We start from the raw sequence: 23,178 nt of genomic DNA on the forward strand, positions 1-23,178 counted from the left end.
TGAAACGCCTGAAGTAAAAAGAGGACAATCCGTTTGACCACCATCAAGCTTGACAATGATGACGACGACGGCCTTGGAGCAACCCGACAGATAGAAATGAAACCACTGAAGAAAATTCATGGTAAATCTTATTCCACCCATAATTCTCAACAGCACTGAATGGCTAATGGAATCAAATGCTTGCCGAAATTCAAACAAGACCAGTGTGTCGTCTTTTCGTTCTTCATTCCCAGTGCAAATCCTCGGTCAACTTAAGAAGCACTGACTGCGTACTATAGCCCACGCAAAACGGAGACTGTATGGGTAAAAAAAGCCCTTAGCTCTCCAGATAATTCGTTACCTGGCGCGTCAAGAGTAGATCCTGTACCTTCGCAAAATGCGCCATGTTTGCCAGTGGACGTACATTCGAAGAATCGATAGGCTGTGCAACCGTAGAGAGTGGGACAACTGTAGACTGTGGTCAAAGAGAAGAGTGTGCATTAGTAGCAAACGAGTGATTAATAAGATACGTAAGAACAGGTACTATTGCAGAAAAGGAAACACAAAAACAGAAGAGAGACAGTCCGTCAAAGCTTCAGCCTTTCAAGCAGACCTCACAGTAAGCCATCGCTTGACATACTGCCGCACAGTGGAGTAATGGGAATTTTTTACTTTAAAAGTTTCTATGGATCACAATTTTCGACCGATTTTGATTGCTTTCTTTTATTTCAAAAAAAATGATTTGGAAAACATTGCTCGAGGCCAGTTTTTAATTTTTTACTAAAATTAACTTTAGCCAACCTCAAATATCAAAAATTAATTATTTGTGCTGGATAAAACTTTATTATCAATGAATAAGTTGACTTTGTTTAATAAAATCAGGCAAAAATGATGACCAAATGTATATTAAGACTACTTCTGCTACATGCCATATCATGGTCGACCAAAATCTGATGAAATGCCTAAATTTGAACAAAAATTTACTCTCAAAAATTTTCGGGGTTGCTGATTACGGATAAATGATCCAAATTTTCAAATTTAAAATGGTGGATCCAATATAACAAACCATTATCACAGACGTCAGTTTATTTTTCTAAATATAAGTTTTAAACTGAAAAATTAAGAGAAAAAATCCTAAAAAGACAAGACAAGAAGACAAATATTTTTTGTGTTTATATTCACAGAGATCACATAATGAGTACAATGCATATGCTTTCACGATTGTTTGAAAAGTAATTTTAAAAATTTTGGCTCTAGAGTAAATCTGTTACCTTAAATGTTATCAGTTACTCATTAGAAACGTAATCAGTAAGCCAAAAAGTTAAGTCATTCATACACGGAAAAAGAAATCAAGCATCTGTAGCATGAATACCATCCATATATCGACAGTGTGAGAGAAGTATTGGGTTAAACGCATCGGTTCACATAGCAACACTGTGCGATACAGGTATAGACGGTATAAGATGTGCTCAAACGAATGTAGTATGGTCTGCTAGCGTATACACTGTGACACACATGGTCGTAGCGCGTGGAGCCCACGCGCAAAGTGTTTCGTGTGTACTCATACTGATTTTAAATGAGAGACATGCATGAGATGCACAGGCATCTCAGGTATTCTACGTACCTATCATAGGGTTGGTCTTTTTCACTGTGCTTACTAAGGTATACTTAATCTATTAGAATACACATTACTGTAAATTCAAGGGCTGTCCAATGATGAAATATTACGTACAAAAAATTTTTTATATATTTATATGGCAGAAAAATCCTAATAATTTGATATAATCAAGACTTAATAATAGACAATTCTTTAGATATAAATACGTAGTTCCAACTTCTACTGATATTAACCGATGTGATTGACATCATAGTACATAATTAGTTAAATCCATCATTTCAACACATAGTCGTAACAAAAAATTATTTTTGTCTTTACCTAAAGCAATTTTAAAAAATTTTACAAAAACTATGAGGAATATTTCTGTTGGCATTGTCATACTGTTTAATCTTTTTGCGCTAGCACAGGTGCTTATTAATTTACCTTTTGCCGTATAACCTTCAAAATTGTAACGTATACTGATGTTGTTTCGGTGATTGTCTCCGCTCTCTCTCTCTCTCTCTCTCTCTCTATCTCTCTCTCTATATATATATATATATATATATATATATATATATATATATATATATATAATGCACTCAGCGCAGGGTGTTGACAAATAAAGTTGAGCACAATTCACATGTAGTACACTTGAACAAAATATTAGTAATTAATGATGAACAATCGCCACATTAATTTAGTACTCATGAAAGAAATAACTATTACCTTGGTTATTCATCATTATACACATAAAATCATACGAGCATCACACATATCACATCAGTATATCAGCTGTTATGAATGCGTATTGCAGACCACGTATGTTATGTATAGGGTATGCCTATAGCTCCCACTCGAATTCAGCGTGCGTACACGCGAAACACTTTGCGCGTGGGCTCCACGCGCTACGACCGTGTGTGTCATAATGTATACGCTAGCAGACCATACTCTATTACTTTGAGCGCATCTCATACGATCTATACTTGAAATCCAAGCATTGCACACGTGAATCGATAGTCACACTAACGCAGTATAGATTCTCATGCTACAACTGCTTGATTTTTTTTTCAGTGTAATCTATGGAAAATTTTTCGATAAAATTGTTCACTGCATAATTTTTGTTCACGCCTCTATTTTAGTAAAAAAAATCACCTAATCTTATACCGACAAACAGATCAAAGTATTTATGAATCTTTCACTCAGAAACTACGCCATCTACACAAATTTTACAAAGGCACTTTTTTCATCACGATTTAACAGTGATTAAAACAGTACTTTTGATTTTCCAGTATTTGCTAGCTTAAGAAACTATATTGGCCGTATTGGATTGGCCACTTTGGATTTTAAAATTTGGATCGTGAATTCGTAATCAGCATCCCCAAAAATCAAACAGTAATAATTTTTGTCTAAATTTAGGCAATTTATCAGAAGTTTGGTTGGTCGTATTGGATCCACCATTTTATATTTAAAAATTTAAATCATTTATCTGTAATCGGCAACGCCAAAAACTCAATTTCGGTCGGTCATATTGAATGCGCTATTTTGAATTCATACATTTGAAACAATAATCACAGGCGATACTGGAGTCCAATGTAAGCAATGTATCATGGATTGCGGGTACCCCCCCCCCCCTGAAGAGATCTTTAATCTCACTGTTAGTCTACGCTGAGTGGACACAAGACATGTAGACAAGTGCTGAGCCAGTGTTGAAAGTAACATTGAATGCAATGGCGACTGTGGCTCCCCACCAATGATTTCAAATCTACGAAGAATGACCCGATACCGATATGGATCACGTACACCTTTGATGGCTCCTTGCAAATACGTATAAAGAAAATCACGACACTTTCGTACTAAAGTCGCTGTTTTTTTAACAAATAAATATAAATCAATATTTGCCAAGGATAAATATGATATCGGTACTGTAAAAGATTATGAAGCTCATATAGACTTAATGATAGAAAAATATTGTTATAAACGTCCATATAGATGTACAATTAAAGACAGAAAAGAAATAGAAAATCAAATAACAAAATTATTAGAAAAAAATCTTATTGAGGAATCATACAGCCCATTTGCGGTTCCAGTGACCTTGGCATACAAAAAAGAAGATCAAAAAAAATCTAGGTTATGTATTGATTTTAGAGAATTAAATAAAATTATTATTCCTTAGTCACAACCTTTTCCACTAATTGAAGACTTGATGGTAAAAACAGTAAACTGCAAATATTTTACAACATTGGATATCAATTCTACATTTTGGTCAATTCCTTTAAAAATTCAGGACAGACATAAAACTGCTTCTATAACACAAGAAGGTCACTTTCAATGGACTTGCCTTCCATTTGGGTTAAAAACAGCACCAGCAATTTTCCAAAGAATATTAAGTAATATAATCAAAAAATATATTCTAGCTAATTTTTCAGTCAATTTTATAGACGATATATTGATTTTTTCAAAAACATTCGAAGAACATATGGTACATTTATCAAAACTTTTAGAGGAAATACTTAGCGAAGGTTTTAGGCTAAAATTTTAAAAATGCGTTTTTGCCAATAAATATGCATATTATTTAGGTCATAAAATAGAAAATAACTAAATTAAACCCCTAAAAGATTATTTGACTGCAGTAAAAAAATTTTCACTTCCAGAAACAAAAAAAAATATACGTCAATTTTTAGGTAAAATTAATTTCTATCATAAGTTTATACCAAAAATTGCAATAATTCTTAAGCCATTACACAATCTATTGAGAAAAGATGTTCAATTCAACTGGTCGAAAGAATGTCAAGAATCTTTTGATAAAATAAAATTATTTCTATGTTCAGAACCAGTTTTAAAAATTTTCGATCCAGAGATCCCAATTGACATTTATATAGATGCAAGTATCCCAGGTATAGGTGCTGTAATAAAACAAACAGATAAAAATGGAATCAGTAAGCCAGTGGCCTATTTCTCAAGGAAATTAACATTAACACAAAAAAAAGGCGATATTTCTTGAATGTTTGGCAATAAAAGAAGCAGTAAAATATTGGCAACACTGGCTGATGGGAAAGGAATTTACAGTATACTCCGATCATAAACCTCTAGAGAACATGAATATAAAGGCTAGAACAGATGAAGAACTTGGTGATTTATCACATTATTTATCAGAGTATAATTTTAAAATAAAGTATAATCCAGGAAAATCAAACCAAGAAACTGACTGTTTAAGTAGAAATCCAGTTCCAGGACCTTACGAAAATGAGGATGATTTTCCAAAAGTAGTTAATTTAATTAATATACGGGATGTAAAAAGCGAACAAATTAGAAATTTAAATTTAAAAAATTATAAAAATAAACTGAAATTGAAGAATGATATTTATTACAAAAAAATGAAAAATAAAGAAAAGAAAAAAATGGGTCGTGGGACCCACGATAGAAGTGACACTTCAAGTATCAAATATTGAACTCATTTTATACAGAAAATTATGTGAGAAGCAATCATATGTGTTATTATTACGAGTTAAGATAGACCTACAATTTCATAAAGATAGACCGCAAATACGAATTTGAGGTTATGTAATCATAACAAATGATACCTCAATTTGTGCGTCTCAATATTTTATTTCCCCTATAGGATACCCGTAAGAAATCGGTATTTTTGGCCTATTTTGCTTCTCCGTCGAGATATGACGATTTTTCTTATTTTATGAGGTTATGTTGTCATGAAGACACTTTAAATTTCTTCGCGCACATCTGTATTTTTAATGTTTAAAGTATACTGTAATTTATTCGCAATTTACAACTTCAATTTCATAAAGATAGAGCGAAAATACGAATTGGAGGTTAGATAATTACAACAAATGACACCTCTATTTATGCGTCTCGATATTTTATTTCCCCTTTAGGATACCCGTAAAAAATCGGTGTTTTTGGCCTATTTTGCTTCTCCGTCGAGATATGACGATTTTTCTTATATTATGAGGTTATATTGTTATAAAAACACTTTAAATTAATTTGTGGACATCTCTATTAATTTTTAAGGTATACTATAATTTTTTCGCAATTTATAACGCACACGTTAGAAAAGTACAACTAAAATACGAATTTGAGGTAATTTAATAACAAATAATAGCTCATTACACACATACACACACACAGTGGCTGGAGTTGGAGTAGTGGGGATGCCTGTTAGTATTGCATGTGGTGGCAAGGGGAACGTGGAAGAGAGAGAGAGCGGCTGGAGTGGTGGGGGGCTAAGAGATTTCGTGTCGCTCGAAAAAATTCACAACGTGCCATAAGAAGTTTCACTTCAAAAATCATATTATCAGAAGAACTAAGTGTAAAACTAATAGAAAAAGCGCATAAAACTTATTGTCATATAGGAAGAATCCAAATGATAAAAACAATAACACCATTTTACACTGCCAAAAACCTAATTGAAAACATTAAGAAAATTTGTAATAGTTGCGAAATTTGTATAAAAAATAAATCAAGAAGAAAATCCAATTATGGTTTGATGTCACATTTGGGTCCAACGCAATATCCTTTTGAGATTGTATCCATTGGAGGTTTTGGTGGATCCCGCTCGACAAAGAAGTATTTACACCTTTTAGTTGATCATTTTACCAGATATGCTTAAATTTCAACATCAAAACATCAAAACTCTCAAGACTTCATTATATTAACAAAGACTGTGACACAAAACTACAATATTAAAATAGTTTTAACAGATCAGTATCCTGGAATAAACTCCAAAGAATTCAAAGAATTTCTAAATAAACAAAACATAAAATGGTTTTTACTGCTGTTGATGCACCGTTCTCAAATGGTCTTAATGAAAGACTAAACCAAACATTAGTTAATAAAATACGGTGTCAAATAAACGAATGTAAAAATAAAATTTCATGGACAACTGTTGCACATAAATGTATTGATACGTATAATAAAACAGAACATACAATCACAAAATTTGCTCCAAAATACCTACTGGAAGGCAAAAATGTAAACATCTTACCCCAAGAATTAAAATCAAAATGTACGGACAATGACCTACAAAGAGATAGAAAATATGCTTCGAAAAACTCAAACTCTCATAATTACAACAAACAGAAATTTGACCGACATCGACAAGATTTACAGCAAAACATAGGAGACCAAGTTTACGTGGAAAATGGAAATCGAATAAACAGGAAAAAACTGGAAGAATTAAGAATTGGACCATATGAAATACTAAATAAAATTTCTAACTCAATTAATGAAGTAAATACTGGACACATAACAAAAGAGTCAAATTTTTTTCACATTACAAAGCTAACTCTGGTGTTTGAGGATCATTAAACAATCACTTATCATTTTGTGCGTAATCGTTTTTACCGGGAAAGGGAGATATAAAAAAAATCACGACACTTTCGTACTAAAGTCGCTGTTTTCTTTAATTTTAAATTCACCGCGTTGCCCACAGAGGTGCTCGACGGTTGGCACAGTGAAACTGTAGTTTAGAGGAGATGACTAAGCACTTTTAGAAGGATACGAGTATACACGGTGTGAGAGAAAAGAAGTGTTGTTGATAAACTCAAATGATAGTTAACAGAACTAGAATAAAAGCTTTAAATGTTGTTTCTTTTGTTATTACAGGTATGAATTTTGTAATTAATTATAATTTTGTTTTTTTTGCACATAATGTAAATAAATCTTTTGTTTTTACGGAGAAAACCAATAAAGTTTTTATTTTAAAATTCCAAATTTCTTGATAGAATAAAAAAGAACACATTACATACGTATTACGAGCTGCCCTTATATCATGTTATAAAGCTGACCTCAACTCCTGGTACCGAAAAGATAAAATGGGCTGCCTGTGCTTCTAGCAAGGGGAAAGTCTGTGACGCGTTTGGTGCTTAACCAAAGGGGCGGTAGTATTGAGTGCTGTGTTCAGAATCCCACGAAAATCGTCAAGCTTTTCTTCAAGATTTATCTCCAAATTTATGCCAATTTTAGACAACCCTAACGAGACTTCTTCTGAAAATTTGGCAACCAAGAAGCGCTGAAAGTCGTGGCTCGTGGAAGGACTGGCACCACCTATACTACGAGCATATCATTAATGTAAAGAAAATGATGCCCGTTTATATACGGGTCATTAGATAAGACTATGGACATAATCTTTTCATTAGAATAATTAATAATAACGTTGATCCACGTGTCAAAAAAAAGTCGGTGATGCGTTACTCCGCTAGGAACAACGTATAAAAAGTACTCGGATATAAAATGACGCAGGAGCTTAGCAAAATAATCATCGCTAACAATATCAGAATTTAAGACGCTTATTATCACAAAGTTCGAGAATCGCTGAGGAGTTGCTTAGATCACACTAAAAAAGTCAATAAGGACATTTCCCTTAGGATTCCTGTATAACGACGTGAAAAGCTTACGTCTCCCTCCCCCCACAGAGATGTAGATCCACTAATAAGCACGCGGTTTTGTTTAAGCGTGATATCTGGAATGCTGCCATTAATTTAAAAGGAAGATTCCGTTGTACGTAGTAGCCCTTGCCGCTGCCCTGCATATACTCATATCTCCTGCTAGTCGCCCTCAATCCCCTATTATTCCGGGCGAGCTCAGAACCTGGTAATTGAAATAATGTTAAGCACTTGGCTGGGGTAAGTCATGACTCTGAGATTGATAGTACATGGATTCATATAGCTGTAGAAGAATACTTACCTTGGGCAAAAAACTAACATTTGGATGGGTAATATGGATAGATTCTTGAAGATGCGCACTCATCGGTTAATAGCGAAGCGAAAGTCATGCGAGAGACTGTAAATTATCCTCTGACGGGATGCAATGACGTATTGAGTGGTCCAGAGATACGTAGAGATAGAAAGTCGAGTAAAGTAGAGTGAGAAGAGAGAGAGAGAGGCGTGTGTTGGGCGTGGATCGGGTTGTCTGAGTGGAAGATGATTGTCCAGGGACAGAAGCTTGGTGGGCATGACTACTGGAATCACGAGCGAGGTAATGCTTGTGGGACGATTAGGATCTGTTGCACTACACTGTTTAGAGACATTATAAGTGTAGAGAAAATTCGATGTTGTCTGAGTCTTGGCAGTCAACGAAAGACAGACGGTCTATTGTGGTAGGGCGCAGTAGTATGTGTATTCGAGGTGTAGTGGAGTCTGAGTTTTAATAGTTGGTAAGGGCCGTCTGTCCATTGTGGTAGGACGTCCTAAAGTGTGGGTGTCCGAGTCCCGGCAGATTGGCTGGCGTAGCCAATAGCCCACTGCGGTAAGACTTCGTGCGCGAAAAGGGGTAATGTGTAGTACGTGGTCCGGTCGATGAGTCGATATGTAGGATAGTTCGTGGTCAATGTGTTGCGTGGTGGTCAGGTGTTCTCGCGATTGAATTGGTTGTTGTAACCTCAGAGCTGGTCGTTCTCTATGTCACGTGCATGAAGATTCGTATGAGTGTATAGGTGTGCGTTTATAAATCTTTGAGTATTAGAAGTTAGCGCTAGAAGTGGATACACTTCTTTGTAAGATTCATCTTACGTAAATAAATGAACGAGTGAAATGGAAGTGAATTCTGTGTTATGTGAATTTTATTGTTTAAATATGATGTGTGTATCCTGGTCATTTCCCACCAGAACTGTTCGCTTCCCGACGGACAGTTCGTGCTGGTGCCTTCTCTAGATATACGGTTTTTATCGTGAAAGCAGAGTAAAGCCAAACATGGGCGTTGTAGGATGTGTCCAATCGGCGTAGTCTGTCGTTTTAGGTGGTATCCATGATTTATGGTAGTTTTAGTGCGTTGGTTTTGGAACGGCTCCATGTTGGCGTATAAACATCAACAGGATATTTTAACTTAACAATGGACTTGGCTACACATACCTGAAATAAGACAGCTTTTTGAAAAAGTTGACTAAAACTCACATTTACGATATGTTTTGTATCTTTTAACCAATTAATTTTACGGTCGAGTCCCGTTAAATACTCTTAAGTGATGTTATTTCAGATAGAAATGCTATGAAAAAAAAAAAATGTATTCAATTCAGTGTCACCAATCAGTTATAGTAATAAAAAGAAGAGCAATGACTGTCGCAAAAAACGGAGATTTCATGGACATCAACTAAAAATACATTATTTCTTTTTTAACTGCTATATTTTAGCCCATTTTTATTTTAACCTATGATTTTTACCACTAAAGAGAAATCAATGGAAGAAGAAAAGAAAGAAAAGCAAAAGATAACAATAACATGTGAGCTACTATTCTCCTTGTGTAGGTAAGTTGATGAGTTGTTTTAAAGATAGTATTCTGCATTCTGAAATCTGAGCATGAATTGTTTTTGAAATCAGAGTCCGAATGGTTGTAGTTGTATTTCTTTTATGATTTATAGCGTAGATAGTTGCTTTATTTTAAACGATATCGGATAATGTGTAGTACGGTTTTTTTGTGTACGGGTTCTCTGAAACCGTTTTTAAAATACTTAATAAATAATAAGTGCGATAATTACAATGAAAAAATTTTTATTAAAAACTGTAGTAAAGTAAATTTTTTGCTAGAGTTGTCCTCGCTTATGATTAACGATTTTTCTGAGTTTTCCTTCTACCTCTTGCGATGATAGGGCATCATTTAGTTCAGGCCATTTTGTGATTATTTGCTTTTTTTATTCCAAGTTGATTGTATTGTTGATAATACAAAAAAGTATATTGTGAGACAGTAATGCTAATTGTTTGAAGTTAATTCATTGGTTATGGGTGCATTTTGTAGCTAGTATATTTATAGTTTCTGATTAAAGGAAATGTTATAGTGACGGCTAATCTTCCGTCATCTATTACAGCGGTTGTACGGTTAAAAATGTATTACTCAGCTATAGACATTATCTATGGGAAGTTAATACTTATTAGTAAACAAATAAATCTTTTTCACTATTTGACTTAGTTGTTCTGATGAATGTAATAAAGGATGGCGATAACCTTTGGCAATAGTTTTAATGGTTGTAATAAATGTTTAATGAAATTGCAGAATATTATATAAGATTTTTCAATTGAACACTATTCATATGGTTATTGGCTGTAAAGTTATATTCACTTTTTTTTGCTCTGATGAATGCTTTGTTTTAGTTATTCTTTTATGTACGTGTTGTGTTAGTTTTAAATTCTTAGTTTTGTTTTTAATGGATATTTTTCCCTATCGTCTGCGCCCATTGTTTCAAAAACCTTTTTTGACATTGACTTCACTAGTTGATAAGGGACACCCCTTGTTTTTATGTTATAAAACTCGTTCAAGGTTGAGTCAAAAATTTTGTTGGTTGACTTAAAAATTTCTGTACCTCAAATTCAAAAAAATTAATGTTTTTATATAGTTATTTAAAGTGTATCAGAGGTATTAGTACACCATGTCCTACACCATGGTTGAGGTAGTGCTGTGACCCACTATTTTTTTTCTGAAATTTTCTTAACGCTTATTAATTGCATTATTAAATATGTATAAAAATGTGACATTACATTTTTATACTCAGTTAATAACGAATAAACTAATAGAATATTTAAACCATGGAAAAAGCTCGTAGCCCTCTTTACTACAAAAGGATAGAAATCATGTTTATTGAAGTATGTCAAATAATAGACATCGTCGTAAAACAATATTTAAATAATTATTTCATTGATTTAATACATTTATTTATTATTTAAATGAACTGTGCAAGAACATTTTGGATAATTTCATATTTTTGCTAATGTAAAGTAATTTAATTTTTTATATCTACTTTTAGTTAGCGTCAAAAATTTCTCTCCAAACAATATTTTCTATTTCTTAATTATCATCACTTTATATTAGAATATAAATTCCATTTTCCTTTTTGGATCTTGATAACGCGACATTTAATTGACCATGCAAAAACAGTAGTTTTTTGAAATATAATCTAATATTATTAAAACTTAGACCTTGAGATTTATTAATACTCATTGAAAACGCGAAGACTAAAGGAAATCGTTTTCTGTGTAACATAAAAAGTAATGATGATGGTAAGCTTTCACAAATATTGTTTAGAAATTCAGTCGGAAAATTTGACTCCTCAACTTATTCACTTTAACTCTTATTTAAGGCTTATCATTGCTCTCATTACCAGTATATTTAAGATTACACATCGTTTTTCATTAGTGTAAGATAGTTATATTTTGTCTAATAAACAGTAAATTATGTTAAAAATATTACTACTTGTTAATGTTGCCATTGGCTTCGTGTCTTCAGTTAAGCAGGCTGTACTTTCAGATCCGCCCCCCTACGCGCTCTAGGCGCTGACCTCCCAGTCTGTAAATCAGTTAATAACTTAATTTTTTTAGTTTGCTTTTTGAAGTTAAAACAATAAAAAAAGTCCTTGTAAAGTAGTTAAAAAGTCAAAACATAAATAGTGTAAATTTATGAAGTATCTTTGAATAAATTTATAAAACAATTTTTTGCCTCGTTTTTTATCGCAGAAAATAAACAAAAAGATAAAATTTAAAAAACATTTTAAATTATTTTATTGATTACATAACGTTTCCGAAAAAAAAAGATCTTATACGTTCTTTTTACTTTACTTCAACATTTTAACATGCAATTCTAATTAGGCCTAATATTAAGTACAGATAAGAATGTGCAAAAAAGTAATTAAAAAAAAAAAAAAAAAAAAAAAATGGTGGATATACTCTCTGACAGTAATAAATCTCTCTGATCGTAAGTCACGATTTTAAGAATTATATGTGAACAAACAGTTAAAATTTTTTTTATTGGTGGCCCAGGAGGTTCAGGACAAACATTTCTATATAAAATATTGATTTATTATTTTATTTTTCGCGGAAAAAAATTTTTATCTATGACATGTATAGCATCAATATTACTTTCAAAAAGAATGACCAGGTATAGATGATTTCGTTTACCATTAGACTTGAACAATGTAGAAAGTTTGTTCTTGGAATTCATGGAAGAAAAATTGGAAAAAGTTGATTTAATTATATGGGACAAAGGCTCCTATGATCTTAAAAAAAGCCTTAGAAATAGTTGGAATAACATAACGTGATTTATGTGATGCAAATATTCATTTTAGTAATAAATTAATTGTCTTAGAAGGCGATTTTAGACAGATCCTTCTAGGTTTAAAAAATAATCATAGAAGCATATTTATACAAAAAAGTATTAAATCATCATATCTTTGGTCGTTGTTCCGTATTCTAAAACTTAATATCAATGTTTGTTAAATTGGCGAAGCAATTTAGAAACTATCATTAGATATCGAAGAAGGCAAAGTAAAATTATTGTAAGTACCAAACGAATAAAAAACTGATGTTCGTTCGAATATTTTTGGTAAAGATATTAATCATTCCAAAAAAAAGCGTTATACTTACTTCTGGTAACAAACGTACTTACTTTTTTAAAAATAAAATTCTAAATCATGTTAAAGGAGAAATTAAAACATATTACAGCATAGATCATGCTACTTACAAGAGTGTCGATGAATATGATAATGATATTTATATAAGTTTTCTAATTGAATTTCTAAACAATATTCATGCAGGCTTACTACCGCATAAGCTTAATTCAGAAATTAAAGCATTGTTATGTTGATACGAAATTTAAGTACAGTTGATGGCTTAAGTAACGGTACAAGATCATTAATTAAAAAATTACTTTAGTACAACATTGAAGAAAAAGTTAGAATAGGAGAAAAAATTGAAAAAAGAGTTTTGGTACCAAATATTACAGGATTTATTTTCAAATAGAATGTTATCATAATTTAGAAATAGCATGTATTGTTTGGAAAGAAAATTTTTGTTGTTAACTAATGTAAAGTAGATAAAAAAAATTTAATTACTTTACATTAGCAGAAATATGAACATGTACGAAATATTCTTACCCACTTCATATAAGTTATAAGAAAAAGTGTTAAATCAATAAAATCATTATTTAAATATTGTTTTATGACGACGCACATTATTTGACAAATTTCAATAAACATGATTTGTATCCTTTTGTGGTAAATAGGGCTATGAGCTTTTTCGAATATGAACGTGGAGCTAAGAAGTAGTAAAAAAAGCCTGTTTAGAAATTATATAGAGGCTAAAAGGTTTTTAAAAAAAGTATTAGAAAAGCTAAGAGTGAAACTGCATAAACTAATAAAACTGAAACTAAACAAAAATGATGATGGGGAGTGAAGGGGTGGCAATAAAGGGGCTAAACAAAAATTTAACCTAATAAAAATATAGTTAAAACTTGTAGAGTTATACTTTATTTAAAGAGGGGGTTAAGGAAAAGTAAAAGAGGGGCAGGCTAACTAAAAATGTCACCCAATAAAAATTACGATACATCTGTTCAAATTTGACCGTTTTTAAAGGAGGGTCTAAAGGGGGACTGATGAGTTGCAGAAGAAGAGTAGAAAGGGGTAAATAGTAGATTGTGTGGATATACTCTCCAAAAGTACTATATAATATGAAAAGATAGACACTAGTAGGCTACGCCCCCTGCGTGGTCTGCGAGCCAACCTTCTCAAAGACTTTTTTTGTCCAATTTTTTATATTTCTTCTTCTTGTGTTTTGTTAACTGTCTTGAATTAAATTTCTACACTTTCTTTGTTCTACGCAACCGTCACATTTTTTAATTTTTTAATTCGTTTACATAGAATTATCATATGATTTTACATTTTCTACATTTTATTGTATCACGAGTGACCCCACAGGCTTGTGTTGAATTAACTTTCTTGTGTGTTTTTCCTTACAGTATTTAATTTTAATCTTGATACAGTTTTTACCTTTACCAACATTATTTATTACGGATTTTTTTTAAGTTTCACTTTTGTTTCGTTTATTGAGTTCAGATTCTTACTTTACTTAAATAAATGATTAGCAAAAATGATAATATATGTGGACTTACGTGATCATTTTTTACGCCAAAAAAAAGTAGTAATTACTTTTCACTAGATTCAGATCGCTTTAAAATTCATCAAATGCATTGTACCAAATGTTTAGACTATCTTTTAATCCAAACAATACTCTATGCTGATTGATTGATGTATGCTTCTGATTATACTTGGCCATTTACAAACGCCGTTTGGTAGTACAAAAAGTTATTTAAATCATTAGAGTACGAAATATGTCAATTTTACTGATAGCAGAAACAGTAATAAATTAAACAATAATAAATCAAGTAACAAAGAAAAATGGCGCAGGACGTTAGGCCACATAAATTTTTAAAATAAAAACAAATTTAATAAAAACAAAATGATTAATGGCGTGCTAAAAAAATTAGAGACTATTGAAATAAAACACGCGAATTGTATTAAAAGTAAGATGATAAATAAGCCATTTGAAAATCCTAAGAGCCAAAGAAATTTTAGAAGTTAATCATACTGATTTAAACGGGCCGCGTAATACAATTGGTAATAATGAAGAAAAATATTTGTTAATGTTTGTGTATGAATACGAAAACTGCGCAAAAATCTTTTGTATAAAAAATAACTCACATACAGCAGGATAGCTAATTGCTTTGTAAAATTAGTAAAAAATGAATTATACGAAAGGATGAACAATTTATAATGCTATGATAAAAAAGCAAACAATAGCAAATACAATTAAAAATAAAACTAAAACACCATATTTAATATTTTTCAGTATTAGGCTTGACCTAGAACATTTAAAAATTGATGAAAGTGAGTTGTTTGTAGTTAACCAAAGGTGAAAAGAAAAAATAAGTGGGATAATGAAGTCTAGTTAAGAAAATTAGTTAGTTATTCTGAATATGGTTATAGACTACTAATAAACAATAAAGTAAACTTAGCTAGACTTGTTGAAAACATAAAAGATAAAATCGAAGTTATTTGCTTAAAAGATAATTGAGAAACAGAGTCTAATCAATCAAGTTAAAGTAACTTTGATTCTAAAAATTGAAGGTAGTGAAAATAGAAATTTTGAAACAGTGGATAAGGAAAACAGGATAATAAATGAAAATAAAAAAGCAATTGTGATTGAACATAATTTGCAATAACTACAGAAAATCAAAAAAGGTAATGGCATCACATTGAATGATGTAGTAATCTAATTATGCATGTAATATAAGTTAGTTACATTAATGCAAATATACCAAATATATTTGAGAAAGCGCTAGGTTCAAAAATAATCAAAAATGGTGAGAAGCCATGAATGTTAAAATAAAAAATCTTACTACAAGTGAAACGTAGAACATAGTTAAAAAGCAATAAGATAAAACAATTTCAGATGCAGCCAAGTGCAGTAAAGAAAAACACATATTGTAGTTAAGTCAACAAAAGTCCGGAAGGTCACTAGTGATACAGTAATGTACAAAATATGTAAAATCATATGATAATTCTATGCAAACGAATTTAAAAATTAAAAAATGTGACGGTTGCGTAGAATAAATAAAAAGTAGAAAATTAATTGAAGAACTATTACATGTAAGCACAGGCATAACTCTGGATATAATATACAGTGTCAATTATCTTTTTCGATTTAAGAATTGTTATAATGCAAATCAATGTAAGTGTGCAATGAGAGTGTTAAAATATCTCGTAAAGACAAAAGATATAAAATTGATTAATGATTTTGATGATAAAAGGGAAGTTTTTAACTGAATGTTAGATTTTGACTTAGCCAAGGAAAATTTAGACAGAGAACAAACAACAAGATATGTAAAAAAATGTACAATAATCTTATTTTTTGAAGAAAATCGTAAACAAAAAATGTTGCAAAGTGTATAATACTTGCAGAGTATACAATGTTCTTAGATGCTGTTACTGAAATATTTTTTGTAAAGAATTTATTGAATTTAATTTTGAAAGTGAAAATTAAAAAACGAATCGATATCTTTAAAGATAATTAAGGGCCAGTTGTGATTGCTAGAAACGTTACAAAAAAGTCAAAGTACAAAGAAGTACTGTATTACTATTCGAATAAATTTTATTAAAATAGATGCATAAATATGATGTAATCTAATCAATAAATAATGTGGCTAATGTTGTAGTTGTAAAAAAGAAAAATTTAGCATAAATATAAGAATGTTAAAATTCAAAGAATGTTAAAGAAAGTTATCGTCAAAATCAGATAAAATTATACAAAGACAATTTGTGTTGATGTAAATGTTGATCAAATAAGTGCTTTATTTTTCTTATGCATCTGTATTAACTATAGTATCGGCATAGTTTTTCAATTTCCGTTGGTTATTTTCTGCAGCATGTCCACTAAAGGAGCCAGAACCAAGACTTTGTAGCGATCATTGCGATGCGTAATTATGATCATTTTTTTGCTATCAAATTGTAATATTTGTTAAACATAATATTAGAACACAAACTATTTTTCAGGCTCAGTGGAAAAGAAAGTGTCTGTTCGTTTGAAAATTACAGTAAGTCTCGACTCAAAAACTAAGAATTAAATTTAAGTCTATTGTCACTACGTTAACAACTTCTTTCTGACATATATTTTATATTATTAAGCAAGTGTTCGCTTAAACTTTCCAAGCTCGTGTACTTACTAAATGAGAAGATTATATATTTTTATTCAATTTGGTAGCTTGTCAAAATACACATGGTTATTAATATAATGATGCCCAACCATGTAGCTCGTCCGTAAAATCATTTTTAGTTCTTGGAAAATAACATTTTTTCCGGAAACATGTGTATTTATTAAAAATTTATCTTTTTTCGGAGAAATGATTGCTAAGTCCTCAAATTCTAGGAAGAATTTATAATTATTTTCTAATATTATATTATTAGTGAGCTGAGATTGGTTACGACCTGACGGACTTAAGTCTATTGTATAGGAGAAATACAAGAACATCTCAAGAAATGATTGACTTCAGTTGCAAGAGGGTAATCAACACATGCCTCTATTCATCTTATACAACCTTTTTTCGAGTACAATAGTTGTGTACCATTAGACTAAAAAATCATTGTGAATTTTCAGGGACAACACTAGCATCGGAAGCATCACTATTATGTCTCTGACGATAGTGGTTACAGTAGTAGTGTCGAACAGCTTGCAGTTTACACACTACTCATATTACATAATAGGAAATCTTAAAGCTTTCTAGCCCGAAAACTCGAGTCATTTTAAACCTCTGAAACTAGGCCATCATGCACCCCGTACATCGTAGCATTTGAGTATCGTGCATCACAGCTCTTCTCACATAACAGATGTGGTGTTATCAAGTAGTGTTAAAAGTATAGCAATATGTATTGAAAAATGGACTTATTGTCTATCATACATCGTCACCTTAACGACTTGAGAGCGGCAGCCAACTACAAAAGCTACGGCTTAACGACTTGTATCGCTCGGTGCTGCGCGTACAATTCGTGACAGTCATTTACATAAGTATATACGCTCGGACTTAAGTGTACCAATTTACTTATATTACAATGCGCCTCCTTAAATTTATAGTGCTGTCTTTTTGTAATATTACTTAATTTGTGCCATTAACTTTCTCAAGCATTCTTTTAACTTCTACATTCTTTTATTCATATTAAATTTTTATTTATTGAAACTTATAGTGAACATGTCAGCCATGTTTTTGTAAAATCAATTTTGTTTATACTCATATTTCCATTTTTATAATTTTCATTTACATGGTGACACAGTACTTCTATGTTCTTCAAGTTTCTTGTAAAGTTTCCATACTTAGCAATCACAACTGGCCCTCAGTTATCTTCATAGATATTTATTTGCTTTTTAATTTTTACTTCAAAAATTTAATTTAACAAATTATTTATAAACAATATTTCAGTAACAGCTTCTGACAATGTTGTATACTTCGAAAGTGTTATACATTTTGCAACATTTTTTGTTTACGAAATTTTTTCAAAAAATGAGATTATTGTACATTTTTTTTACATATCTTGTTGTTTATTCGCTGTCTAAAATATCTTTTTAGAATAAATAAATTATCGCCGTCTAAAATATATTTTTTTTTACGAGGCATTTTAACACTTATATTGATTTGCATTATAACAATTCTAAAATTGACAAAGATAATTGACACTGTATATTATACCCAGTCTCATGCCTGTGCTTACGTATAACAGTTCTTCAATTGAATTTCTACTTTTTATTTGTTCTACGCAACCGATAGATTTTTTAATTTTTAAATTCGTTTTCATAGAAGTATCATGTTATCTTACATATTTTGTACATTATTGTATCACTAGTGACCTCCCAGACTTTTGTTGACTTAACTACAATGTGTGTTTTTCTTTACTGCACTTGATCTCAATTTTAATACAATTTTTACCTTTACCAACATCTTTTATTATAGATTTTTCTGATAGTTTCTTTTTTATTTTACATTAACAAATCATTAACAATAATGAAAATTTAAATGGATTGAAATGATAATTTTTTACGCAGAAATGAAAATGGCATTTATTTTCACAAAATTTAGATCGCTTAAAAATTCATAAAAAGTATTTAACCAAATTTCTGGACTTTCTATTACTCCATGAGTGCTTACAGTACTTATGTAGTTTACAAACTCCATTTTTATAAGTTTCATAGCCCTTTGGCTGATAAATATATACTTGTGATTTTATTTGGCCACTAGAAAATGCTGTTACTACATCCATTTGTTTGATAAACAAATTATTTTGACAATAAGAAGATAACAATATTTTTTCTTACCGTGGGCACAAAGTGCAACTGCCGCTTTGCGCCCTCTGGTCACACTTTGCGCTCTTGAAATCACTGTAGGCCTACGGGCAGAAAAGTTTTTTGCACCCGTTCACCGGACGCAAAGTGTGCCCACGGGCGCAAAATTGCGAATGGATCACCATATCTTTTGATAGTATTTTTTTTTCTTTGTGATTTTCTAGAATTTAATTTTTACAACTTATTTTCAATAATAATTTTTGTTGTTGTCATTTATTGTCTTGTTTTCATAATCTGATTTACTTTCACTTGATTAATCATACTTTGTTTCTAATTGATCTCTTTAACAAATTACTTTAATTTTATCTTGTGTTACTTAACCGTATCTAGCTTAAATTACTTAATTATTCGTTTGTACTCTGTAACTACCATCAGTACAACCAACTAAGAAGCCGCTTATTATTTCTCCTAAACTCTGGTTTATGTACAAACACACTACTTCTATAGATTTTTAAATGTTTTGCGTTGGACCTTATGTCAATAAATATTTAATATGATATTTTTTTCAATTGTGTTTGCAATTATTTAAAGTTTAACATAAGCTACTGTTTTCATTACTGTATGATAAAACTTCAAATTTATGTTTTCTTCTTATACCTACCCATATCCATTGCTAATCGATTTAGTCTATGTACGTAAGGTGGGCATGGCAATAGTGTAATACCTTTAAATTTTTTTAATTCAAACATTTTTTTTGATCAAGTGCTTTTTCATTTTTACATTGTACCCTTTTAACTTTTTTGTTAAATTTATTTTCTACTAAATTTACATAATCGATAAAGCATCCTACTATTTTTGACTTATTTTTTATACAATAGATTTTTGTGCATTTGCTGCGTTTATCTATAAATGTTGAAAAATATTGTCTTTTATTATTATTACCAGTCGTATTATGTGGCCCATTTATATTATTAATAATTCTGTGGCCATTTTATAGTTTTTTAATGCTTTGTTTATCATATTTATTTTCAATATAATTTGTTAATTTTATTTTAATACTCTCTAATTCGTCTGGCACGCTATCAATGATCTCATATTTATAAATTTATCATCGTTTGATATATTATGTAACTTGTCAGGCCTCGCTCACTTACCTATAAGTAGCAAGGTATGGCATGTGAGTATTTCATTACAGGACTAAAGGAATGACACGGATAGCAGGCATTTGAATGTGCATTAATGGAAGACACCAATGTTTTGACATACAGTTGCTGTTTATATTCTCAAACAACTCAATGCAATTACTACGTGAAGAATTACACTGCCTAACTATCCGACCTTGCCTGATTCAATGCAGCCTCAGCCCTACTGGTGCAAGCTCGGCAGTTGCTGCTCGGCACAATGCTTACGTGGTAGGAACGCGATATAAGTAAGTTGGCCTACCGTTGTTGCACTGGATGCGGACACCGGGAGGTCCGATGGGCAGGTGTCGACACTTAAACACGATAGTCCTTGGCAGTCGGCAGGTGTCGGTACTTGGACACAATATTCCTTGGCAGCGCGTGTGTAGGTTGTTGCAACAGCCCAGGTCGTTAATAGGTAGTCGTTGATGCGTCTCCTGCTGCCGCTTGGTGCTGTTTGACGTTGAAATCTTCTTCACACACGGCCCGAAAAAACGTACGCTAACAATGTATATCGTTGCTTCTGAAATAACACATCACGTTGGCAAGCAGACAAAAGCGATAGTGCTCCTTTTGCTGGCCCACCGATTCGTGCTGCCTCGGTGCCCTAGCTACCTGCATGTGCTGGTACACATACACACCAACTTTTGCGCACGGTTGAGAGTTGGCCGTGCTTCCCATAGTAGGAACAGTTACAGATGTATAGGTCCTTGAATAAGGTAAGGTTAGTACGCATTGAATCGCCTCTCCTCTTGTCTGCTACTGCTAAGCATATACTTTTACTCTGACGTCAGTTTGCCACGTCACAATTATCATTGTTGCTTCCAGTACAATTCAGATATTTTTTATTACAGTTATTTGAATTACTTTTCATATGGTATAAGCAATTTTGAAGTTGAAGAATGGCTGTTAGTTCATTATTTAATTTCATATATATTTTTGCTATACTATCGGTTGCTACAATTTTTCTAACTTTTGCGATCTTTGACGTACTTGAGATTTTTTTTAAATCTTCGGTACATTGTAAATTCTATTTAAATCAATGTATGACTTACATGAATGGTTATGAAAATAATCTTTTATGCTTCCTATATTCGTGTTTTTTGATTCTTCTCCGTTTGGCAAACTTACTTTTAACGATTTAGTTTAATTTATATATTTATTAAAGAATTTATCCGTGTTTACAATATAATGGGTTCTACTACTGTGTAATAACCAATTTATTTCGTTACCTGTTAGACAAGTATTTATTTCTCTCTTCTCATGCTCGATTCACATGTTCCACGCTCCTGATGAGTCTTGCTATTGTTGTTGACATTCTTCACTCGTTGTATTGCTGTATCCTCTGCCTCCATTGTTTCCGTTCAATATACCTCCATCTCTGCTATGACCTCTGTATCTCCCTTTGTCTCGCTGTTTGTCCCTGGCTTGGTCACCTCGTTGATAGTTAAATTGGCCTTGGTTACATTCTCTTGCCACATGTCCAAAATTTGTATATTTATAACACTGTCCTTTTATTTTTTTATGGGTTTTATTATTTCGCTTTCTCTTACGTATTTAAGTTTTCTATTCGACACTGTATTTGTAATAATCGCTTTTGCTTTAAAGTCACCTTTATCTCATGCGGCTTTTGTGTCTGCGTTTTTTCTCGCTCTGATAGTTTGCTATTTATATTCTTTATTATCTAGTTACATCAGCCATCTAAATTTCCAACTGCTTAATTGGATGTCGAAAAACTTATTCTCAGATATTTTATGTCTACACTTAATTTGTCTTGTTTATTTGCCATTTATTCATTTCAGCTTTTGTACTCAATTTTGACTACTGGATTGATACTCTTATAATCGGTGATCGCTTGCTTGTATGTAATTCCTTTACTTTTCTTGTGTTGGAGTGACACTTTTACCTGAACTTTGTCCTTGGTTGATTTTTATATACTACCGAAGCAGCGCGTAAAAAATAAAAAAAAGAAAGAAGAATGCTCCGCTACCATGTTAATAATAATAAAAGAAAGTGTGAAAAGTACAATAATACGTACCGAGAATTGAGCTTACTGTTCATTATACATCGTTACCTTAACGACTACAGAGCAACTGCTTATGACAAAAGCTCAAGCTTTATTACTTGTATTGCTTAGAGCTCCACGCACAATTCATGTTTGTCATTAACGTAAGTATGTGCGCTCAGACTAGACCGTACCAATTTACTCATATTACACCAGTTGCAAGTAATCTTCTAATATAAAAGTAACAGATATAAAATTATTACGGTCAATAAATTACTTATAACAGAAGAGTCGTGATCTACGAGACCGAAGAGCCGCAATGTACGGGATGCATGATGCAAAGGCTCAGAATGACTCGAGTACTCAGGCTATAAAGTTCCGTGCTCCCCACTTGTGTGATTTGAGTGTATACTGTCAACCGTTCTACGCTACTGACACAAGTAACCGCTAGCTTCATGTGACACGATAGTGATGCTTCTGATGCTAGAGACACCTTATGGACTGAACTCACGGTATTCTCCAAGCACTAAGCTCATATTTTTTCTCTCCGTATCTAATCTTTTTTGAAATTTATTACACGTACATGTACAGTACAAAGCGTTATTTGGTATGCAGATATGCAATTGCCCTAGCATGAGTAAGGTAGCTGAATAGTTCTTAAACTTGCCCGTGTATGTGTACTTATAAAATGCACTACACTGTTGCGTATACGAAAGTACGAAAAAAAGCGTGGGGAAAGAAGATCTAATGTCACAAATAGATGTATTATTTGGAATTTAAAAGGTCATGTATCGTCTGACAATTAAATAGTTTTCTTTTTAC

General features: G+C 31.9%; 1 protein-coding gene and 1 pseudogene across 2 annotated transcripts in view; one reads left to right on the forward strand and one right to left on the reverse strand.

The window, feature by feature from the left end:
- The window catches only part of LOC149374107 (uncharacterized), a 42,643-nt pseudogene extending 21,611 nt beyond the window's left edge, over positions 1 to 21,032 (reverse strand).
- Caper (RNA-binding protein 39-like protein Caper) overlaps positions 1 to 23,178 on the forward strand; it is a 498,386-nt gene that overhangs the window by 438,149 nt on the left and 37,059 nt on the right. The window lies entirely within an intron of this gene.

This window comes from Copidosoma floridanum, unplaced genomic scaffold (assembly GCF_036245765.1).
Source record: "Copidosoma floridanum isolate Cflo_tuat_1 unplaced genomic scaffold, Cflo_Japanese_pri ptg000021l, whole genome shotgun sequence".
NCBI lineage: Eukaryota > Metazoa > Arthropoda > Insecta > Hymenoptera > Encyrtidae > Copidosoma > Copidosoma floridanum.